General features: G+C 40.3%; 1 pseudogene; it reads left to right on the top strand.

The window, feature by feature from the left end:
* Positions 1 to 2,021: 2,021 nt before the first annotated feature.
* On the top strand, positions 2,022 to 3,257 carry LOC143961369 (DNA-directed RNA polymerase I subunit RPA49 pseudogene; annotated as a pseudogene).
* Positions 3,258 to 21,674: the final 18,417 nt, after the last annotated feature.

Below are 21,674 nucleotides of genomic sequence, written 5' to 3'. Positions count from 1 at the left end.
GAGCATTTTCACAGTGGTAAATTACATTCCCTTCCCTCCTTCATGTCCTCCTATTGCTAAAAACTATGGGGGTGGGATATAGAATGCTGATTTATTTTATTCATTATTACATTCACTAAGAAACTCACAAAAAAGCTTAGCTTAACCACTTGCCGGCCGTCATATGACGTCCTTGACTTTGTGTGGGTATATCTGAATGACAGGTGCAGCTACAGTCATCATTCAGATATCGGCTTTTTCACCTGGCAATTCCCTACACCATAAGAATGATCATAGCAGCTGTTCTGTACGTCCCCCCTCCCGCCGCCCTCTTCCATCAGTGAGTCAGAGACAGGATCCGTCGGTCCCGGATGGTGAACATAGAGATTTTCTGGCAGCCCAAATGATTGCCTGAGTCTCTATGATTGTTTGGAGGCCGGGTGCGATCTTATGATGTCACGCCCAGCCTCTGCATTCAAACAAAGGGCACTGACTTGGCTGGGAAGCCGTGATATTTTTTTATTTTAGGCTTCCCAGCCTAGAGGTGAGATGCGGGGTCTTACTGACTCCATATCTCACTGGAAAGAGGACCTGTCATGCCATATTCCTATTACAAGGGATGTTTACATTACTTGTAATAGGAATAAAAGTGATCAAAAATTATTATTTTTTTTTTTTTTTTAAGTGTCAAACAAAAAAAAAAAAAGTAAAATGAACAAACAAAAAAAAATTAAAGCATCCCTGTCCCCGTGTGCTCACAAGCAGATGCGAACACCCACATATGAAAACAGTGTTCAAACCACACATGTGAGGTATCGTCGCAAACGTTAGAATGCGAGCAATAATTCTACCCCTAGACCGCCTCTGTAACATGTAACCAGTAAAAAATTGTAAAGCTTCGCCCATGGGGATTTTAAGTACCAAAGTTTTGTGCCATTCCATGAGCGTGGGCAATTTTGAAGCATGACATGTTAGGTATCTATTTACTCAGTGTAACTTAATTTCTCATATTATGTAAAAAAAAAAAAAAAAATGGGCTAACTTTACTGTTTTGTTTTTCTTTTTAAGCATTAAAGTTTTTTTTCCAAAAAAAAATGTTCAAAAAATTGCTGTGCAAATATTGTGCGAGATAAAAAGTTGCAACAACAGCCATTGTATTCTCTAGGGTCTTTGCTAAAAAAAATATATAATGTTTGGGGGTTCTATGTAATTTTCTAGAAAAAAATATGATTTTTACATGTAGGAGACAAGAACTGGTAGAATTGGCCTGGTTGTTGGCAAGTGGTTAATATAATTACCAATACTTGTAGTAAAAAAAGATCCTTGGATGCAGATGCTGTCTGAAGAAAATGAAAGCTAGTGTCAATCATCTTTGACTCTGCCTACACCATATTAATGCACAAAAAATACACATTTGATGTTCAATTAAGATTTTTTGGGACCTGTAAAACTCTGGAGTGGATTTACTAATACTAAGACTGTGCAGTTGCTCCAGAGCTTAGTAAATGAGCTAAAGCTAAACTTTGCTAAGAATACTCAATCACAAGCAAGGAAAATAAAAAAAACACAATTTTTGCATGCACATGATTGGATGATGGAAGCCAGCAGAGCTTCTGCTCATTTACTAAGCTATGGGGCAACTGCTCTTACAGAATTCAATAGCACTTTACAAAGTGCACAGGGGCAGGTACTTTTGTTTTGACAAGTACCCACTCCAACCTTTTACATTCTCACCTCAAAATTACGCCTCCCTACTACCCACAGCCTACTGGGTCATATCACACATTCCAGGAAGCGTCAGGACCAGTCTCGCAGCAGAGGAAGAAGCCAGCTATGTGATATCAGGAAGTCACAGCCAGTTCCCACATCCAAGATTGAGGTACCAGGGATCTGAAGCCTGGCGAAGAATCAGCTCTGGAATGCACGTCACTTGACTACTTGGGGTAGTAAGTATCTGTTAGTTAAAAGACAGCAGACAGTAACCACAACTAGTTTTCATTTACCCTCTACATATTAGAATTCCACATATTATAGAAATACACATGGCTACTAAAGCATTGTGGGAGTATAGGGGGGACCCAGAGCAGGCAGCTTTACTCGTTAAGTTTGCCAATGGAACTATTTAAACACGCAAGGATGTAAGTTTCACTTTCACTTTTAAGATGACAAAACCTCAGAAACAAAAAGGCTAAGAATTCCGGCAGCAGACACAGACAGACTAAGTTATGTTGGAAATAATTTTTCATCTGAAACTAAGACCAGCCTGCTGTACAACCATTTTATTGGGGTCCTGAATAAAGCAACTGGAAAGATGGAGGTGTATGATGCTGAGCATATCAAGATGCGGCCCGTGTTCGAAGCTGACAATAGCACGAGTAAGCAAATCGAAGATGTGACAGACCTGTCAACAAGAACCTACAGAGAAAAGGTGGATGCACTCATAGAAGCTTTTGGTGCCAATAGACAGAAACTGAAGTTCTCGAAAACTGAGTTCTCGAAAACTGAACCAAGTTGGCAGCAAAACCTTAAATAAAGCAATGGTGAAAGCAGCAGAAGAGATCATCGAGAACAAAGGAAAAATAGAGCTAGTGAAAGAAGCAACAAGTTGTCTTCTAACTTTTTGCCTCCTTGTGATGCTACTACAGATAAACCAGAAAATGTCTACTATTTGATGACCTTATCTCTCCTGTGGAATATGAAGCTTTGGAAAGTGTCTCTGCTGCTTTTAAAAACATTACACCTGAGGAACTCCAACAGATGACAGAGAAAAAGGAGCATACTTTATTTGTCCCTCAAGAGCTCCGAGAGCTTAAATTGGCTAAGAACTCTGACCATCATGCTGACGTTCTGTGGTAATTGGACACTTTGATTAAATTCAGCCAACTTATAGTTGCAAAATGGAAAGATCTTACTAGTACTACCAAAGGATGTCCAAGTATTCGAGGAAATTTAATGCAGAACTTTTCTGTAATAGTCTATAAGGATGCAGGGTTCAGAATTCTATATCGAGGACAATGAAATCTAAAATTGTGGCCTATGTCATAGCCTTGGCAATGCGCATCTCTAATTTTCAAGTTGATCAGATGTGTTTACAGAACAACTTGAGACTAACAGAAAACAGGATAATTGAAATTGCTAGAGCCATGACGCTGAAGATCAGTAAAATAAATATGTTCTCTGATGTATCTTTCAAGGAAAGTCACAAGATTGCCACCCTGGAGCTCCCGCTGATCGTTTACAAACCAGCAGGTGGAATAAAGAAAAGAAGGGAGATGTAGGGGAACTGGGCTAACCAGTTGAACTATCAGATATTTTGTTATTGGTGCACAGATGTTCCATCATTAATTTGTTATCTTTTCTAGCATACCTGAAGTTATTATTTGTATAAACAGAACAGTTGTGTGAAAAAAACACGAATAATTCTACACATTATAATCCTAATTTGTACAGGGTAAAATGAAGCTCATTTAATAGTTTAATATATATATATATATATATATATATATATATATATATATATATATATATATATATATATATATATATATACACAGTGGGAATGGAAAGTATTCAGACCCCCCTTAATTTTTTCACTTTGTTATATTGCAGCCATTTGCTAAAATCATTGAGGTTATTTTTTTCCCTCAATAATGTACACACAGCACCCCATATTGACAGAAAAACAAAGAATCATTGACATTTTTGCAGATTTATTAAAAAAAGAAAAACTGAAATTATCACATGGTCCTAAGTATTCAGACCCATTGCTGTGACACTCAGGTGCTGTCCATTTCTTCTAATCATCCTTGAGATGGTTCTACACCTTCATTTGAGTCCAGCTGTGTTTTATTATACTGATTGGACATGATTAGGAAAGCCACACACCTGTCTATACAAGACCTTACAGCTCACAGTGCATGTCAGAGCAAATGAGAATCATGAGGTCAAAGTAACTGCCTGAAGAGCTCAGAGACAGAATTGTGGCAAGGCACAGATCTGGCCAAGGTTACAAAAAAATGTCTGCTGCACTTAAGGTTCCTAAGAGCACAGTGGCCTCCATAATCCTTAAATGGAAGACGTTTGGGACAACCAGAACCCTTCCTAGAGCTGGCCGCCCGGCCAAACTGGGCTATCGGGGGAGAACAGCCTTAGTGAAAGAGGCTGAGCTCCAGAGATGCAGTCGGGAGATGGGAGAAAGTCGTAGACAGTCAACCATCACTACAGCCCTCCAGCAGTCGGGGCTTAATGGCAGAGTGGCCCGATGGAAGCCTCTCCTCAGTGCAAGAAATATGAAAGCCTGCATGGAGTTTGCTAAAAAAAAACACCCGAGGGCTCCAAGATAGTGATAAATAAGATTATTTTTAATAAATCTGCAAAAATGTCAACAATTCTGTGTTTTTCTGTCAATATGGGGTGCAGTGTGTACATTAATGAGGGAAAAAAATGCACTTAAATGATTTTAGCAAATGGCTGCAATATAACAAAGAGTGAAAAATTAAAATTTAAGGGGGTCTGAATACTTTCTGCCCCAACTGTATATATATATATATATATATATATATATATATATATATATATATATATATATATATATAAATTGTATTTATATATTGCCAAACAGTTTGCACAACATTTTACAATATAAAGGGAGGCAGAACAGTTAAAATACAATTCAATACAGAAGAATTAGGGGTGCCCTGCTCATGGAGCTTACAATCTATCTAAAGGGAGGGGTACTACCTGTTTTTTTAAAATAAAAACCAGAAACTTAAAATGTAACGATTGCTTAATAAATACTCATTTGCGTTAATAGGTGTTATTTGCATAAGCTTTAGCTTTCATTTATTAAATTATTACATTTTCTAATTATAGATATTAATACAATAATTAGTTAATTAATATTTGAACATAACCTTTTTATGTAAATACCCTTGCTGCTTGCAATCAATATAGTAATTCTTTTATAATGTAAGTATACTGACAATTTTTCTCATGATTCATTCATTATGGATAATTCTACTTATTTTCAAATTATATTGGAATATCACATTTCTCATTTTGTTCACAGGAAGAGAAATATAGCAGAGTTACATGAGGTTAGTCTGCATAACATTTCCATTATATATTCCTAAAAGCCCTTTTTACATTTGATTAATTTATTACTGTAGTTTGTACTATATTTGATATATAATTTAAAAAAAGCGGGAACATAAATGCTAGCCACTGTGGGCTTGATTCGTATTAATCCCTAGATGTTTCATGATTTCATAAACACTTTTGCTTATACCACCACATGAAAAAGTTCCACTTCATCTGAGTACTATATAAAGATAGACTTTATATGGAACTTGACTTATGTTGTGCAAGCAATGTATCTTAAAATATAAAAAATATTGAGATAAAACAGATGTTTAAACCACATGTCTAGTGTTTGACTACTCAAATTACATTATCTTTTAACAATATTGTACCACTATGTTTACTCAAGAAGCATACTTATAAAGCAGTAACTGTGACATTCATCAAACATTTACTGGTGAATTATTCGCTGTTTTTTAACTTCCCTGGTGCTATTCCCAAGTCTGACTCAGGGTGAGATTTCAGTACCAAAAGTGGTAACCCCGAGCCAGGATCCATGTAGAGGTTACTTACCTTGTCGTCTGCATCCTGCCATGTCTTCCCACTGTGATCTGCAAGCCGCCGTGTCTCGCTCGATCTGTCACAGTGTCGGGCTCTGTTCCCTGCACGGAAACCGAGTTCGGCGCCAAATTCAAAAAGTAAAAAAAAAAAACACAGTATAGATACAGTATACTGTAATCTTACAGATTACAGTACTGTATCAAATAATTACACATCCCCTTTGTCCCTAGTGGTCTTCCAGTGTCCTGCATGCAGTTTTACATTATTTTTGCCAGGAAACTGGAGATTGTCCATAGCAACCAAAAAATGTCCGTTTACGTCAAAAGTGCTTTTAGACCAGCTAGAAAACAGCGATAATAAATTAGAATCACTTGCAGATTTGAGAGATAGTGATTTGTGGGGAAATTCATCATCAAACACTAAAAGTAATGACAGCGACAATTCTGCAACTGAGCAAATGCCAGTGTTTTTGATTTGATTACATTATTGAATAATTTTTTTTATTATTATATTATTATTTGTTATAATTATTTATAGACTCTTGTTTGGATGGATTTAAGTGAGTTATTTCTAAGAATTACAAGCCTACAATATAAAACGCCAAATTTCCATGCAAAATAATGGTACCGCTTTCAGCACCTAAAATATGAAATAATCATACCACCAGGGAGGTTAAACTCGTACACTAGAAAGAATTACCTGCAGTGAATGTTTGGTGGATATCACATTCACTGCTTTATAAATATGTCCCTTTAAATGATGCCCCTTTATTTACAGCATTTGGGAAAATTCATCTTTCTCTAATTTGACTTTAGTAAACTAAAATCTGATCCAGCTGTGTCTTTTAGCCCAGTGCTTTGTCTAAATGGGAAAGCTTGGGTTGCGTGAGCATTCTTATTTTTGCAATAGAAAAAAATGAGTGGAAGGAGTACACTTACGGGTGTATTTATTAAAAATTCACACAGCTGTTAATCAAAACTGCATGTTAATATATAAAACTTTATGCAATTTTGTTCTTTTGTGAATGGGCAAACATCAAATGTTCTCAGGCAATACAGTGTTCTTTGGAGGTCAAATCTGTGAATGTGGAAAATACTGCATTATGGCCACTAGATGTAGCTGAGCTGCATTTGTATTTCCTATGATAGTGAGCTTCATCATGTAACCATAATGCAGTATTTTCCCCAGTTACACATTCTCAATCTGCATAGAATATGGCCTGTGAAAATTCGGTTTTACTCTATTCACACAGAACAATTTACATGCAGAATTGATGAACAAACAGCTATGCAAACTTTTTACAATTACACCCTTTATTGTTCTGGCATGGAATAATTAGGAAAAAAAGGATAAGGTTCTGGCAAGATTTTCTGGCTTAATTATTTGTTCCCTAGAAATGGCCATACATGACTTTCAGCTACTTTTACCCAGACTGATTAGAAATCTGTTATATGCCGTTTAAGGGTACCATTACTTCTTTGTCCACATCGTGTTTTGTTTTTGTGTATTACTTTTAGAAATATTTCTGTGTAATGTGTTCTTTTTGGCCACAAAGATATAACATTGCTATTGACTTAGTTCTAACCTAGATTGAAACAGAGGTACTTTAACCCAAGTGCACACGTAGTAAGATATCTAAATAAAATCATTGTTAGGAGACATTGCTAATTTTACAAATTTTAGGTATAGGCTGGCAGAATATGTTCAACTGTGGCAGATAAAAATTGATGCAACAGTTTTTTTGTCTATAGCAGACAGTTAAATTGAGTTTGTTTATAGTACACACACTGAATTCTACATGTAAAAAACATTAGAGTAATCTACGTAGACATTATGGAAAGGAGTAGCTTGGAGTAGGATGAAAAAAACCTAGGCTGCATTCTGAAAGCATGATCGAATGCCTGGAAAAAAGGATGCTTCTTGTTGCTTCTTGTTGATATTGGCACAGCTTTGGCAGAAAAAATCATTCTGACACAAAAGCAACATCATTTTACACCATAACTACAACATTTGGTATAGGATGAGAAATTAAACTGTATTTCAATGAATGGGTGTTCAGTGCCAACCAAAGGTCATTTGATAAAATTAGATTCCAATCAAATCAAATATGACACATATATGTATATATATATATATATATATATATATATATATATATATATATATAGCAAAAAATTATAAACGCAACACTTTTGTGTTTGCCCCTATTTATCATGAGCTTAACGCAAAGATCGACGACTTTTTCTACATACACAAAAGGCCTATTTCTCTCAAATATTGTTCCCAAATTTGTCTGATCGGATATCTCATCGGAAAAAGATATGACGGCTTTTCCGACGGGATTCTGCTCAAGTTTGCCTCGTATACACACGGTCACGCAAGTTTGCCGAAATTACGACCACCAAGAACACAGTGACGTACAACACTAGGACGAGCTGAGAAAATTAAGTTCAATGCTTTCCAGCATGCATTGAATTGTTTCTGAGCATGTGTAGGAATTTTATACGTCGGAATTGCCACAGGCGATCGCATTTTCGGATAGGAACTTTTCCCGACCGAAAAATTGAGAATATGCTCTCAATCTTTTGCTGGCTGGAATTCCGCCAGCAAAAGACTGATGGAGCATACACACGGTAGCATTTTACGACAAAAACTCCCATCTGTCTTTTGCATGTGTGGCATGATTAGACAGCATGATTATTGCCTTAGGCTGGCCACAGTAAAAGACCACTCTAAAATGTACAGTTTTACTGTATTGGGGGGTCGGGGGGGGGTCCGAAAACCAGTCAGTATCTGGTGTGACCACCATTTGCCTGTGGAATGTTGGCCCATTCCTCTTCAATGGCTGTGCAAAGTTGCTGCATATTGGCAGGTAGTGAAACATGCTGTTGTATACGCCGATCCAGAGCATCCCAGACATGCTCAATGGGTGACATGTCCGGTGAGTATGCTGGCCATTCAAGAACTGGGATCTTTTCAGCTTCCAGGAATTGTGTACAAATCCTTGCATCATGGGGCCATACATTATCATGCTGCAACATGAGGTGATGGTTGTGCATAAATGACACAACAATGGGCCTCAGGATCTCGTCACACTATCTCTGTGCATTCAAAATGCCATCAATAAAATTCACCTGTGTTCGTTGTCCATAGCATATGCCTGCCCACACCATAACCCCACCACCACCATGGGCCACTCGATCCACAACTTTGACATCAGAAAACAGTCACCCACACGATGACATACAACAGTGATGGCGAACCTTTTTGAGTCTGAGTGCCCAAACTGAAATAAATAAGTTGGTTTTGTGTTGTAAAGTGCCATCACGGCAATTCGCGAGAGAGGGGTGCTGAGCAAAAGAGAGGGGGTGTGTGAGAGAGATGGGGGTGTGTGTAAGAGAGAGGGGGGTTGTGTGTAAGAGAGAAAGAGGGTTGTGTGTAAGAGAGAGAGGGGGTTGTGAGATAGGGGTTTGTGAGAGAGAGAAAGGGGGCTGTGAGAGAGAGAGAGGACACATAGAGAGAGAAAGGTGACAGAGAGTGAGGGGGGGGACAGATAGATAGAGATAGGGGACACACACAGAGGGGGGACACACGGGGGGCAGAGAGAGGGGGGGACAGAGAGATGGGGGCACAGAGAGGGGGAGGGGGGACAGAGAGGGAGAGGGGGGACAGAGGGCGAAGGGTGTGAGAGATATGAGACAGAGATAAATGGGAGGGCACAGTGAGAGATGCTGAGAGAGAGAGGGGGCAGAGAGAGAGAGATGGGACAGAGAGAGAGAGAGATGGGACAGAGGTAAAGGGGAGGGCACAGAGAGAGAGAGAGGGGGGACAGAGAGAGATATGGGACAGAGATAAAGGGGAGGGCACAGAGAAAGAGAGAGGACAGAGAGAGAGAAGGGTGACAGAGAGTGAGGGGGGATAGATAGATAGAGATAGGTGACACACACACAGAGGGGGGACACACGGGGGGCAGAGAGAGGGGGGACACAGAGGGGGGGGAGTGTGAGAGATGCTGAGAGAGAGGGGGGCAGAGAGAGAGAGATGGGACAGAGAGAGAGAGAGAGAGAGAGAGATGGGACAGAGATAAAGGGGAGGGCACAGAGAAAGAGAGAGAGGGGACACAGAGAGAGAGAGGGGTGACAGAGAGAGAGAGAGATATGGGACAGAGATAAAGGGGAGGGCACAGAGAAGGAGAGAGAGGGGACAGAGAGAGAGGGGGGACAGAGAAAGAGAGAGGGGGGACAGAGAGAGAGAGGGGACAGAGGGAGATTGGGGGGCAGAGAGAGAAAGAGAGAGAGAGGGGACAGAGAGAGAGAGAGAGAGAGAGAGGGGACAGAGAGAGGGGACACAGAGAGGGGGGGGGCACAGAGGAAGGGTGAGCAGAAAGAAGGGGACACAGGGGCTGAAAAAGAGGAGAGCTGAGAGAAAGGGAGACCTCTAGCTCTGTCCTTATCTGCAATCCCTGCTCTGCCTCCCTGCCCCAGTCTTTGTCTGCAGGTATTCAGTGTATAATTGTGCCCGGTACCTGTCTCCATCCCTGTTCCATCCAGCGGCTCCCTCACAGCCTGCGCCTCTCGCCTGTCCTTGTCTTCTGGGCCCACGGTCAGTCTGTTCTCTGGGCCTCACTGTTGAAGGAGGTTTGAGGAGTCCAAGCTCCGGAAGGCGCCAGGGATGCTGTGCCCCTCTTCAGCCATACAATGAAGCAGTGAAGCTCTTCTCTCCCTCCCGTGCATGCTGTCAGGCCTGTAGCCTACCACGCGGAGAATGTGGGGCCGCACACTCACTCATACAGACAGTTTCCCGCACCTCGCCGCTGCTTGCTTCTCTCCCTCGCGTGCTCTCAGGTCTGTAGCCTTCCGTGCGGAGGCTGTGGAGCCACCGTCTCACTCGTGCAGTTAATTTCCTGCCATGTTAGTTAGCTTACTGCCATGTTCTCCCCACCGTGAACCAGGACCCTCTCGCGTGCCCACAGAGATGGCTCTGTGTGCCAGCTGTGGCACGCGTGCCATAGGTTCGCCATCACTGACATACAAGCTGTCTGCAATTAGATATATATTTCTGTTTCCAGTTAAGAAAAAGTGCATAAGAAATATTTGCACAATGATTACCCAAACCACATATCAATTAATAAATAGATGTCCAAGAAAATAATCTTCCCATGTTACCTATACCCTTAGATCTGTGTTTTTTTATGCATTGGATCACGTCCGTAAAAAGGAATTGTTCATTTCTAATCTGGCATGCAGTTTAGATGTCAACTGTGCCATAATTTAGGGTCGCATTGATTTGAAAGATTACTGTGTATTATTTCTAAGCATGTGTGAATTGCTCTCTGACCAGAACGCTGCATAGCTTGGACAAAGAAACGTGATTTTCCTCAAATAATGGCATAATTTTATTCTCATAATATGACTGAGTTTCTCTTGAGCCATGATGCACTTTTTATCCAATTGCAGCTATACTTGTTTTTCATTGATGTTATTAGGTGTGATTTTTCTGGTGATTATTAATACATGTCACAGAATTTAATAATTATTGTAAATTTGTAAAGTACATTATTCAGCAAAGATTGCTTTCAGTTTAAATTAGATTACAGGTGGCTCAAAGGAACAGTGATGGATCCATCTATCTGAAAATCACAACATAAAACACAGAAACCATACTGTTTCCGTATGTATACAGTATACTGTATATAGTGTCTGTTTCACTCTATCTACCAACACATGTGTTAATACATATATATATATATATATATATATATATATATATATATATATATATATATATATATATATATATATAGTGAGTACACCCTCAGATTTTTGTAAATATTTTATTATAAAATAAATGTGACAACACTGGAGAAATGACACTGTGCTGCAATGTCAAGTAGTGAGTGTCCAGCTTGTATAACAGTGTACATTTTCTGTCCCCTCAAAATAACTCAACACACAGCCATTAATGTCTAAACCGCTGACAACAAAAGTGAGTGCACCCCTAAGTGACAATGTCCAAATTGGGCCCAATTAGCCATTTTCCCTCTCCAGTGTCATGTGACTCATTACTGTTACAAGGTCTCAGGTGTGAATGGGGAGCAGGTGTGTTAAATTTGGTGTTATCGCTCTCACTCTCTCATACTGGTCACTGGAAGTTCAACATGGCACCTCATGGCAAAGAACTCTCTGAGGATCTAAAAAAAGAATTGCTGCTTTACATAGAGATGACCTAGGCTATAATAAGATTGCATGGTGTCCAAGACCATACAGCGGTTTAACAGGCCAGGTTCCACTCAGAACAGGCCGTGCTATGGTCCACCAAAGAAGTTGAGTACACATGCTCAGCGTCATAGCCAGAGGTTGTCTTTGGGAAATAGACATATTGCTGCCAGCATTGCTGCAGAGGTTGAAGGGGTGGGGGGTCAGCCTGTCAGGGCTCAGACCATTCACTGCACATGGCATCAAATTGGTCTGCATGGCTGTCATCCCAGAAGGAAGCCTCTTCTAAAGATGATGCACAAGGAAGCCTGCAAACAGTTTTCTGAAGACAAGCAGACTAAGTACATGGATTACTGGAACCATGTCCTATGGTGGTGTGATGAGACCAAGATAAACCTTTTTGGTTCAAATAGTGTCAAGCGTGTGGCGGCAACCAGGTGAGGAGTACAAAGACAAGTGTGCCTTGCCAACAGTCGAGCATGGTGGTGGTGATGATTTGGGGCTGCATAAAGCTGCCGGCACTGGGAAGCTACAGTTCTTGATCCCCTCCCTCAGGAGACTGGGCTGCAGGGCAGTATTCCAACATGGTAACAACCTCAAACACACCTCCAAGATGACCACTGCCTTGCTAAAATAGCTGAAGGCAAAGGTGATGAACTGACCAAGCATGTCTATAGACCTAAACCCTATTGAGCATCTGTGGGACATCCTCAAACGGAAGGTGGAGGAGAGAAAGGTCTCTAACATCCACCAGCTCTGTGATGTCATCATGGAGGAGTGGAAGAGGACTCCAGTGGCAAACTGTGAAGCTCTGGTGAACTCCATGCCTAAGAGGGTGAAGACAGTGCTGGAAAATAATGGTGGCCACACAAAATATTGGCACTTTGGGCCCAATTTGGACATTTTCACTCATGGCTGTACTCACTTTTGTTGCCAGCGGTTTAGACATTAATGGCTGTGTGTTGAGTTATTTGGAGGGAACAACAAATTGACACTGTTATACAAGCTGTACACTCCCTACTTTACATTGTAGCAAAGTGTCATTTCTTCAGTCTTGTTACATTAAAAAATATAATAAAATATTTACAAAATGTGAGGGGTGTACTCACTTTTGTGAGATATTATATATATATATATATATATATATATATATATATATATATATATATATATTCCCCATTGGAATTCATGGTCTGGAGCCCTGCATGTAGATCAGGGGGCTGGACGCATGGATGGAGGGGTGGCGCCCATGTGCCCCTAATGGACGGGCCACCACTGCCCAGGACAAAGCCTTTGGGTAACCCACTAATCACTCTAGACCATTCTGAGTACACATTATTTATCACAACCCTTTGGACAGTTTTCTATCCAAGAACAAACATTATGACCTCAGCTTGTAGATTAAGCGTATGTGGGGGACTATATCAAATGCTTTTGCAAAATCCAGATACACAACATCCACCCACCTACCTTTGTCCAGATGGCAGGTCACTTCCTCATAGAATGTTAATAGGTTGGTTTGGCAAGAGCAACCTTTCGTAAACCTGTGCTGATTACTGCTAATGATACTGTTTTCATTAGCAAATTCTTGGATATGATCACATCCCCTCAAATAGTTTACAAACTATTGACGTTAGTCTCACATATCTATAGTTCCCAGGAGCTCTGTCCTTTTTTGAATATTGGTACCACATGGGCCTTTCTTCAATCAGCTGGTACCAATCCTGTCAGTATGCTGTCCATTGCAGGTAACAAATGTTACAGCAATCTCCTTCTCACACACTATCGGTGTGTGAGGAAGAGAAGCCGTTAACATCTCATTACCGTTTACATTTAATGATCGGCTGTGAAAGGATCACAGCCGATCACGTGGTAAACAGCCACCGGCCAATGACTGTTTACCAGCATCGGTGATGAGCAGTGTTCCCGGAAACACACCACCACTGACATGCACTCGCAGCACAATCGCTACTGTGCGCATGTGGAGTGCAAAGTATGGAGGTACATTTGTGATCGACCGTGACTTCATCACAGCCGATCACATGTAAATAGCCATGCCCAATGGCTGTTCACCCCCCTCAGTGGCGAGCGGTGTCTCCGTGACATGCCGCCAGCGAAGAAACAGGGATGTGTGCACACGATTGCGCGCATTCCCTGTTTAAATGGACGGACATCATATGACGCCCGCCAAGAATGAGAACCGTGCTGTCTTGCTGTCATATGATGGCTGGTGGGCGGCAAGTGGTTAACAATGTTTTTAGTTACCGAATAAATCAGGGTGGGAACTCTCACCCAGAAATTTTTGACCTTAGAACATATCCACCATGTATGGTATATTGCTCCCACCTACCTACACCCCCCGAAAGAGAGAGAAGAGGAACCAGGGTACATCTTTGATAGGTTATCAGGAACCAGGAACCACTGAGATAGTACCTTATACCCAGCCTCGATGAGTACATCATTCATGGTGACTTTATTTATTCTGAAAGTCCAGTCCTCCTTATCTATCTTGAATCATATATCCTTCTCCCAGGCGATTATATGGGGAAGCTGGCCAGCTGTGCTAACAAATTGCTCATGCAACACTGAGGTGCTACCCTTGTGGGCTTTGCCATAGAAACACCTACTTTTGTAAGCTGTCCATTGAAGCAAACAGAAGAAATGGAAAATTTGCTGTAACCCGTAAAGCTCAGAATTCGGCATTTCAAGTTTTTGGGTGAATTAAGAAAGTGAAAAAAAAAAGGTAATTGAGGAAATGGCATATGCAATAGGCCTTTATTTAACCACTATTTAAATTCACAGGGATATAGGCCTGTTAAATATTGGCACCACAGGAGTGTGTGGGCATTGGAGCAAAATCAGCTTACAGTTAGAGTCCCATAGATGTAGGGAGTGGGATAGTGTAGGGCTTTCCATTGTTTTAGGAAAGTCCACAGATAAAAGGTCTATGGGCAGGGAAGGACAGGTCTGTGTCTCTAGATCTATCCATTCTGGCCTGTAAGATTTGGAATACATTTGAGACAATTGGGCTAACTGTGCTGCCCTAAAATATTTTCTAAGGTCTGGGACCCCCAGAATAATTGGTCTTGTAAAGTATCGCTACATTGGAGGTAAGCATGAGATAAGGGCTCATAATTGCCAAATAAAATGATATTATTGGCCTTTTATACTCTGCAGGACATCCTCATCCAGACTAATACTGAGGTCTTCAGACTTTTTACAGTTCACCACTAGACCGGAAATGTGTCCGAACTATCTGAGAAGATCCAACAGCGATAGGAGGGAGTTATGAAGGGAGGTGAGTGAAAGGTTATGCTAAGCATCCATCTTGTTTCTGTCAGCCATCTTAATATTCACAAACTTCCATTTCACAATATGTACAGTTTGAACACCCCTTTAACTTCTCAGATAACTGTCTCAACATGAGATTCTTCTAACCCGTGTGTTCTCACACACTTATCTATAACCTTCACACTGTTTCTCAGCATTGCTTTAGCTACAAAAGAAATTATGTATCTTTTCTTATATTAATTCAGCTAGCTTAGAACAAAGAACAATAGCGATTTGTCTTGACCAGCTGTAATCGTCTTGATGTCTACTGCGCATGTCTTATTCTGTATGACGTAAAATACACTATATCATTTGCTTTGTAAAATCTCAATACAATTAGTTCTCGAAGGACGCCATGGTGTGTGTGTGAATTTATTTGTCCTTTGAGAATTGATTCCAGAGTACTCTGAATTTATACAATACATTGGATCTAAGGTCTGAGAGGTTGAAGGGACCCCCCTAGACACAGAATTAACCCTAACAGAACTGGGGGCTCGTCTCGGGATGGATGTTAACCCTTAATAGACTTGGAAAGCTACTAACGGCTCGGTAAGTGAATTCTATTCTTATTGAGTGAAATTGACTTGCCGCAGTCCAGGTGTCAGGTGTGTGACTTGGCTTCCATCCCACAGAGATTGCTGTTGGGTTATAGAACCTCTCATAAGTATACATAAGTTGACCGGTCATGACCTTGGAGGTCATATAGTGTTTTGGGGACACTTGTAAAGGTTTTGGTGACCTTAAAAGAAAAGGTTTTGGTGACCTTAAAAGAATAGGTTTTGGGGACCTAGGAAAATTTACAGAGTACTCTAGAGTTTTCGTTCTGTTCGGTACAGAACTGGTGACTGACGATCAAAGTATTGTGTAAACTTTGTGTATGATTGTATAACTGCTTTGCTTTAAATGTATCACGCTGAATGAATTGCGCTGAGTGTGTATATGTGAACTGCTATTTTGTTTCCAGAACCAAAAGGCATACTTGGTGAGTAGTATTCCTGGAGGTTAAAAAGTTACAATTTGGGTAAAGCTATTTTGTGAAAGGTAAACAGATCCATGTACATTGCAAAGTTAATTTCATAGAAGATTTAAATTTGTCTGAAACAAAACAGCAGGTCCATGAGCAAGATTGTGTGTTTATTGTAACAGAATACATTTGGAACAAGTTCAAGAGTATTTCAGATACAATAAACACACAATCTTGCTCATGGACCTGCTGTTTTGTTTCAGACAAATTTAAATCTTCTATGAAATTAACTTTGCAATGTACATGGATCTGTTTACCTTTCACAAAATAGCTTTACCCAAATTGTAACTTTTTAACCTCCAGGAATACTACTCACCAAGTATGCCTTTTGGTTCTGGAAACAAAATAGCAGTTCACATATACACACTCAGCGCAATTCATTCAGCGTGATACATTTAAAGCAAAGCAGTTATACAATCATACACAAAGTTTACACAATACTTTGATCGTCAGTCACCAGTTCTGTACCGAACAGAACGAAAACTCTAGAGTACTCTGTAAATTTTCCTAGGTCCCCAAAACCTATTCTTTTAAGGTCACCAAAACCTTTTCTTTTAAGGTCACCAAAACCTTTACAAGTGTCCCCAAAAAGTTCACTAATGGTGTTGTTAAGGGATTGATTTTTGTAACTACACATATGACCTATGATAATGTTACTGGTGTGGAAGGGAATACCCTTTGAAATGTTAAATACAGACTTGGAACACATACCTATTCCGTTGGATGTATTGCCTAACTGAACACACCACTCAGGTTCATGTGTCTTTCCTAAAGTGTAAAACATAATACTCTGATTGCGGTACCCTTCCGAGACATTCTTAATACTTAAGACTAGAGTATTTTCCAATAATGACTTGAGGTTCAGAGGGACAGCTAAGAGTGGGATTTTAGCAGTTTCTGGGTGCAACTTACTACATACAGGAACACAACCTCTGGGATACTTGTGAGTAAACTTGTTAGTGCTGCATTTGAGGCTGGAACTGAGCCCCAACGTAGTTCTCTAAGAAGTTTTTCATTGGGAAACAATACATATGTATGCTGTGCTAAAATTTGCTACCCATGGATCCCCGCAGGAGTGAAAGGATGGTGTTATTTAGCACAGTTGGTACCAGTCATGTCAGCCCTAGGCCAGAATCAGGAACATCACATACAAGTTACTTCAAGTCCAGTACATAGGTTAACTTATAAATACAAGAGAGAAGCCCCACCTATGTTTTCTACTTCAGATAAGTCATGGACATGGTTTCCATCCTGGACAGGATGGGGCATAACCATGATGGACAAATTAAATAACTACACTAGTTTAATAAATGATGTTATGGAAAAAAAACTCCCAAGATATAGGACTACTCAATGTCGAGCTCAAAGCAATTAGAAGACAACTAGAGTTACACGAATTAGCTATTGAAAGCATGAGTGCAGCTCTGACAGGTTTATGCGAAATGACCCAAGATTATGAATGTTGTACATGGTTTCACAATACCAGCCTGGAAATCCCAGACTACTATGATGTTATTAATCAACACCGAACACAGGTAAATGAATTAATGAAACAAGCAAGGGACATAGGTAATTATGGATGGAACCCCTTTTCTAGTTTGGGTTTAGGTGGAATGTTTTCATGGTTAAAGGACATAGTGATTATGATTATCATAGTACTATTGTTAGGATTGATAGGCTACCTGATTTTCAAGCTTATTCTACTTTGTATTAGCAAGTGTACTACACCAGACCAACCTTCTCACGCATATACACAATATCTGCAGCTTTATGTAAAAGAATATAACAAACGTAGCAAGAACCGTAGATTTCAGGAGGCTGCGGATCTGTAGAAGTCATTTCATGACTTAAAGAGGGGGTTGAAAGGTTATGCTAAGCATCCATCTTGTTTCTGTCAGCCATCTTAATATTCACAAACTTCCATTTCACAATATGTACAGTTTGAACACCCCTTTAACTTCTCAGATAACTGTCTCAACATGAGATTCTTCTAACCCGTGTGTTCTCACACACTTATCTATAACCTTCACACTGTTTCTCAGCATTGCTTTAGCTACAAAAGAAATTATGTATCTTTTCTTATATTAATTCAGCTAGCTTAGAACAAAGAACAATAGCGATTTGTCTTGACCAGCTGTAATCGTCTTGATGTCTACTGCGCATGTCTTATTCTGTATGACGTAAAATACACTATATCATTTGCTTTGTAAAATCTCAATACAATTAGTTCTCGAAGGACGCCATGGTGTGTGTGTGAATTTATTTGTCCTTTGAGAATTGATTCCAGAGTACTCTGAATTTATACAATACATTGGATCTAAGGTCTGAGAGGTTGAAGGGACCCCCCTAGACACAGAATTAACCCTAACAGTGAGGAAAATAAGTAAGTCATCAGCAAACAAGGAATATTCATACTGTTTGCCTCCACTCTCCATGCCAAGGACATTAGGATGTATTCAGATTGCTATGGCCTAGGTTTCAATGGCAATGATAAATAGATGAGGGAGTAGGGGCAGCTCTGTCTAGTTCCAGACATGACAGTGATATGTTCAGATGTATAGCCTTTCAAACATATCTTAGCTGAGGGGTTGCTAAACATAGCATGGTAAGGATCCTAAAAAGGTAGGTCCAGGAGATGGTATCAAATGCTTTCCAGATGTCAAGCGAAAGCAATATTCTTTTTCATGGTCTACCCTTGTCCCAGGAGGAGCAAGCAAAGAGAGTAGATTGATAGCCCTCCTAATTTGATCTGAAGCCTGTCTATCAGTTATGAAGCCGTCTTGGTCTACATGGATGTTACAAGCTTTAAAGCTGTTCAGCTTAGTGGTGTGAATCTTTGCTAATAGTTTGAGATCACAATTTATGAGGGAGATAATGTAGCTAAAGTTAGCTACATTGCTGGAATCTCTGATTGGTTTTCGAATAAAGCTAATGAAAGCTCTATTGGAATCAATGTCCATGTACCTACCATGTCTAATGCCGCGTACACACGATCGGAATTCTGCTCACACTGTCTTGCCTACACACGGTCACACCAAATTCCGACCGCCAAGAATGTGGTGATGTACAACACGTACGACGGGACTAGAAAAAGGAAGTTCAATACCTAGTAGCCAATAACTTCCATCTCGTAGTTGAGCATGCGTGAGTTTTTGCACATCGGAATTGCATGAAAATGATGGGAATATTTGATAGAACGTTTTTCCGTCTGGAAAATTGAGAACATGCTATCAAATTTTTGCTGGCGGGAATTTGGCCAGCTAAATTCCAATGGAGCATACACACGGTCGCATTTTCCGATGAAAAGCTCTCATCGGTCTTTTGCTGGCCGAAAATTACGATCGTATGTATGCGGCATAAGGGTGTTAAAGTAATTTACCAGGTGAGGAACCAAGATCGTAGCAAATTTCTTATGATACAGGGCCATGAACTCATCAGGTTCTAGTGCCTTTGTGGACTTAAATTGGTTAATGGCCTGAAGGACTTCAGCCTAGGTGATCTCATCTTCTAGTATTTCCCTATGGATGTCTGATAAGGCGGGGAGAGGCAGATGGAATATGAAGTCCTCAAAATCCTGCTGGATTGAGGCATGCATGTCTTTCTAATAGAAAGAATAAAATTCCTTGAGCACTGCCAACGTTTTCTGGGTACATGAGCTGTTCACCTTTATAAAATTAGGAACTGATGATGAGGAGTTCATTTTTGAGCTAGCAATTTCCTGGGACAGTTAGCTTAGTGTTAAAATTTGTCTTTAGTTCATCTAAGAAGTTTCTCTGCCTTAGCTGTGAGGCATATATTAAGTTCTACCTCAGCTGATTATATTTTAATCTGCAAGTAAATGTGTGGCTTTTGTTTATGTTCTTTAGGAAGGGTGGGCAAATCTAATTCTTTGTGGCAGATGGAGGCCTCAGAGTGCTTTTTATATCTGGAAAATAATTGGATGAGGATGCCCCTTAACGGAAGCCTAATGGGATGCCCAGTTAATCTGCGGAGAGGTCTACGTAGGGTCATTGATATAAAGGTGTCTGGGAATGTTAAAATATCACAGCCAACATATATTGCAGCTAATTAACATTATTATAACCTCGATAAAATCTCCCATGACTATCCTGGATCAGGATCTCACAAATATATCTGACATACTGGTGGATGGATGTGCAACATGCTTTCATACTTTTATGTAAGCAGGATTGGAACATCTAATCATTGCCTATCTAATACTATATTTTTAGTCTGTATTTCTATTTAGCTCTCTCTTTTTCCCTCTGTGTTGGGGATGTACTTTTAGGTATTATACGACACTATTACATATTCCAGTTATGTTTTTAATAGTGAGATTTTGAGCACATGCAATGTGGTATCTACATCTGACTTTATAGGACGTAGATCTAATGCCGCATACACACAATCTGACTTTCCGGAAGACATGGTCTGGCGGACCGGAATCCGTCGGACAATTCGATCGTGTGTGGGCTCCAACTGACTTTTTTTTCCCCAAAAGTCCGATGGACCTAGAAATAAAACATGTTTCAAATCTATCCGACGCACTCAAGTCCGACGGGCTAAAAATTGGGAAAACCGTTCATCTGTGTGCTAGTCCAACGGACCAAATACGACGCAAGGGCAGTTATTGGCTACTGGCTATTGAACTTCCTTGTTTAGTCCCATTTATGTAATCACGTTCAAAATGAACGTACTTTTGAACGGACTTAGTCTGGTCGTGTGTGGCCAAGTCCGTTTCGTTCAGAAAGTCCATCGGACCTTGCTTGTCAAAAATAACTATTGTTTCTATTGCTATCACAATGCAGTTATAAAATGAAAGTGTACCGTGACCACAGATTTCCTTTAAGTAATAATTAATAAGACAATTTTCCAATCAACTGATAACAATCTGTTAATTGATTAGATTAGATAATAGGCTAACACATTTAGTAAAGGAATAATACCCTAAGCAATTGATTCTTCTAAAATGTAAATAAGCATAATGGGACTGACATGCATACACCTTCATACATACATGTTTTATTTTAGAGAGTGGTGGTGTGTATACATGCTTTGTACTAATAAAGATACACCTTGACCTTAAAAGAGATGCATCATGGGGGTGTGGCCTAGCGATGGCTGAATGAAGACGTGGGTTTAAGGAGCTCCTGGCTTCTTCCTGCTCACCACGGCCAAAAGACAGCTATTATTTCCGGTAAATGTGGCATGAGCAACCCCAATCACTATAGGACCAGATCACATTGGAATCCCTCCAGGACCACACAGACCGATATACAGAGAATCCTCCGAAGCCCGCAAACAGGCCCACCAGGGGCCATTACACAAACTCCATGTGCACCTCATATGGAGGTCCGTGCGCCCTCACTGCCTACCTCTCCCATTTTAACTGAAGAGCCTGATTACCTCTCTGGGACTCCAATAGCCTTTTTCGATCCAATATGGCGGGTCCCTCACAGATTCCAGGGCGCCTGGAGAATGATTTC

Source organism: Lithobates pipiens, unplaced genomic scaffold (genome assembly GCF_037356315.1).
Source record: "Lithobates pipiens isolate NorthernLeopardFrog02 unplaced genomic scaffold, aLitPip1_a1.2 Scaffold_8, whole genome shotgun sequence".
In the NCBI taxonomy this organism is placed as follows: Eukaryota; Metazoa; Chordata; class Amphibia; order Anura; family Ranidae; genus Lithobates; species Lithobates pipiens.
This window is presented reverse-complemented; position numbering and strand designations above follow the sequence as displayed.